The following is a 4,358-nucleotide window of genomic DNA, read 5'->3' on the forward strand; positions in this document are numbered from 1 at the left end:
TCCTGCCAAAACTGCCCAGCCTGGAGCATCAGGGTGGACGGGTAGAACCCCACTCCTATCCATGCACATTGTAGTTGGCCACCCGGGAGACACAGATTGTGGGCTGGTAAGTATAATATAACATCGATTGATGGGACAGTGTGTGTGTGCATGCATTTGTGGGTAAGTGCGTGCATATGTGTGTGTGCGTGAGGATGAGTGTCTCTGTGAGTTTGTGTGTGTGAGAGTGTCCAGGCATCAACTTCTTCAAGATAGGCCCAGCAAACAAAATATCAGGCCACCACTGATCACCACATACAGCCCCCAACTTAACCCCCTCCAGCGCATTGTTAATGATCTATAACCTAACCTGGAAAATGACCCGTCACTCTGACAGGCCTTGGGGGACAGGCCAATCCTCACCTTCAGACAACCCCCCAACCTGAAACAAATTCTGTCCCGCACCCACACAGCACACCTCTATCACACTCACCCAGGAACCCACACCTGCAATCAGCTCCAGAGCTAACTCTGTCCGTATATCTATACATCCTAATGCCGTGGCTGATGAAGCCCTACACAGGGCACCTGGACCAGACGAAGGACCAGTTCAATGGTCGCCTGGGCAGGGCCCGCATGTAGGCCAAATGCACTTTTGGCCACATAAAGGTGTGGTTCAGGTGTCTTTTGACCCACCTCGATGTGGTGGAGCACAACATCCCCCAGGTGATCTCCGCTTGTTGTGTTCTCCACAACATGATGGAGAGGAAGGGGGGAGACCTTCCTTCCATCGTCTGGGGTAGAGGCCGATTGGGAGGGACGGGCCTTTGAGCAGCCTGGCACAGCTACCGTCTGCCAGGTGCACATCACGGGGGGGGTGCATCCGGTGAGAGTGTGCATCCAGGAGGCCTTCAGGGAGAGTTTCTCTGAAGGACCACAGTAACTCTCCCCAGGGCCTCCCCAATAGGGGCCTGTGACTTTGCCCTCTTTGCCTTTCCCACAACAGCCCCTCCCTTCCCCCCTCAACTCCTCTTTGCTGCCAACTCAATAAAAACAACTGTTTTGCTTTGGAAAAAGAAAAGAGAACTGTTTGTTTTTTGGGGGGGATAGAAGTAACTGGGGGGGCTGATAATCTGGATATGGGAAGGGGGAGGGGGGCTGAGAACCTGGATATGGGGATGTAGGAGGGGACGCACAGAGCTGGGGCAGACACTGGCATGTGGCTCGGGTGCTTCTTCCACCTCGAGTGCAGGGACCTCGGCAACCTCGGGGATGGGGGTTCCTGGGAGGATAGGGGGATATACAGGAGGAGGGTAAGGCATGGGAGGCAGGATCAGGAATGGAGCAGGGACTGGGACTGGTGCCAGGTAAGTCAGAAGCTCCTGGGCAGTCACACACATGTTGCTGTCCTGTTGCAGCAGCTCGGTCCACAGCTGGACCCTCCACTGCATGTCATCCTGGACTTTCTGGGCCAGCGTCTGCTGCATGTCCTGGAGAAAGAATGTGTGCTCCCTCATCTGGTCCTCCTGGACCCTCCAATACCTGCGGCTCCCCTGGGGTCAGGTGGCTAGCTCAGCTGCAATCAATCGCCCTACAGTCACAGCAGGTCCGGCTGGGGAGAATAAAGAGAGGTGTGATGAGTGTGGACAAAGTGGCTCCCACATGCCTCCCTCTTCCAGTCTTTCCTCTGCTCCCCACCCAATGAACAGCCCCTGACAGAGTGGGTCTCCGTTTCCCTCCTGGCATGAAAGATAGTACGATTTTGTTATGGAGGCCAAGAATAGTGGGTTCTATCTGTCATCCCACCACTCATTGAGGGCACAACCTTGGGGAAGGGGAAGGCACCAAAGGGACAGGGTAGAGGAGACACAAATGCTGTCCTGTTATTAGTTCATAGCGACGTTCCCATGGTAGGCATGTTGAAGCTCCTTCAGTGAATGGCATTGCATAGTGTGATGAGAGTTACTGATCAGCATCAGTCATATCTGATCTCTTAGCAAAAGCCCTGTGTGTTTGCAGAAACTGGTTGCACTCACCCTCAGCTGTTTGTCTGTGGAGCTGTGTGTTCACTATCTGCTCAGCCATCCGAGGCATGTTCGGGGGATCAGATCCTGCAGAGCTCTAAGTCTGGTCTCTAATTTTCTTTCCAATCAACTATCTACTTTTTCCAAACACAAACACACACGGAGCAGCTAATTCCTCCCTGAGCCCAGGAGTTCTCCTCTCCCACTGGGAAAGGCCCTTACTGGCTGTTTACTCCTTACAGCTGGGTTAATAGCCCAGAAGCGCAGACAAGCTGGTCTCCAGCCTCTTTACATTCAAATGCGGCTTCTCCCATAGGGGCTGAGGGAACCCCACAGGGACGGCCCAGAGCTGTGTTATAAGCAGTGCACAGCCCAGTGCCGGCACTCAGCGTGGGACGCTGCTGCAGACGCTGTGCTGAGAGAGGTGCGGGACGCGGCTGCCTGAGGGGGGTTCCCAGGGAGGACACGTCCCTCTCAGCACTCACAGGTACCAGCTCTAGCTGAGGGGCTCCCCTGCTCCACACGGCTGCTTGGCAACTCACACGCAATGTGGGCAGGATGGAGAAGGGATGGGAAGTTGGTCTGTTTTCTAACCGACAGAGCCATTGGCCGTCCCTGGGCCCTTGCCACAGAGGAGACTTGGCTCCAGTTTTACTGGCTATACTGTCACGCTTTCCTCTGGCCCCCGGCTGATTGCCTGCAGCCACCAGCGGCTGCATTTTGGTAGCACAGGGAACCTTTTATCTGCTGGAAACCAGGGAGGAGTTAGGGCCCCTCACAGGAACCATGAAGAGAATTTTTCTGCTTGGGTTTGTCATCTCTCCCTGGCGTCCTCCAAGAAATGGGCTGAGGTGTTAGGCCTGGAACTTCCAAAGCACAATTCAGCCGGGAGCAGACGCCCAGCGTGTGCAATTTCAGTCCCACAGCATAACCTTTGGCAAACGCACAAGCAATCGAAAACGAGGTCTCCTCATTTAAATTGTCACAATAGCTTAACTAAGGGTGGTGCCACCATTCATTTGTTAATCTAATTCAGCTAAGCTCATTGCTCTAGTAATGACTGTAGCAAGGAGTTCCACAGGCCAACTATGGGGTATGTGTACAGTTTTCTTGTGTTATATCTTCAAACTTCCAACGTAATTGGGTGTCCCCTTGTTTGTGTGCTATGAGGCACAGGAAATTTAAATGCTTTGTCTACTTTCTTGATTGATAGATCCATATGTTTTAAATTGAAAAGGGACAATAAAATGATCCAGTCTGACATGTATAACACAGGCCATTAAATTTCACCCTTTTACTTCGGTATTAAGCCCCGTAACTTGTGTTTGATTACAACCTGGTTGACAGGTCATCTACTCCCCCTCTCCCTTGCCAATATGCAGGATGTGTGGTGTCTAAAACCCCCTTGTGTATCTGTTCCGTTCCCCTAGTGTTCTCACTTTTAGAAAGATTTTCCTGACAATTAATCTAAACTCTCTGTGCTGTAGTTTGAACCCGTTCTCTCACGACCTCGGTAAAAGAGATCATCATTTCTCCAGCTTCTGGAGACCACTGTCATGTCCCCTCTCAGTCTCATCCTTTCCCAACTGAGCACACCCAGTTTCTGGGATGGCTTGTGCTCCATCCCATAGGTTATCTTTGTCTCTCACCTGTGGACCCTCTCCAGTTTCCCTACATCCTTCCTAGACATTTGTAGCTGGCAAGAGTAAGGTACATCTAGACTACATGCCTCTGTCACCAGAGGCATGTAGATTAGGCTACCAGACATAGTAAAATGAAGCGGTGATTTAAATAATCGCTGCTTCATTTAAATTTACATGGCTGCCGCGCTGAGCCGACAAACAGCTGATCAGCTGTTTGTCGGCTCAGCGCGATAGTTTGGATGCGCGGGTGTCGACATCAAAGATATTTGTCGACCACCCAGGTAAACCTCATCCCAGGAGGCATACCTGGGTGGTCGACAAATACTTTTGATGTCGACACCTGCGCGTCCAGACTATCGCGCTGAGCCGACAAACAGCTGATCAGCTGTTTGTCGGCTCAGCGTGGCAGCCATGTAAATTTAAATGAAGTGGCGATTATTTAAATCGCCGCTTCATTTTACTATGTCTGGTAGCCTAATCTACATGCCTCTGGCGACAGAGGCATGTAGTCTAGACGTATCCTTAGTCTAAGGTCCGACACTGGGTTCTCAAAGCACAAAGGATGCTACACAGGTATCTGTCAAACACAAGCAGTTTATTTCCTGACAGCTAACAGCTGTGCCCCATAACGGGAAGAACAACATAACAAAGAAGCGGCATATCTTATGTCCCTTCCTGCAAGCCTGGGACCCCGGGTAGGCTGCAGAGGAAG

The sequence above is a fragment of the Pelodiscus sinensis genome, chromosome 1, assembly GCF_052426305.1.
Source record: "Pelodiscus sinensis isolate ZL-2025 chromosome 1, ASM5242630v1, whole genome shotgun sequence".
NCBI classification, from domain to species: Eukaryota; Metazoa; Chordata; order Testudines; family Trionychidae; genus Pelodiscus; species Pelodiscus sinensis.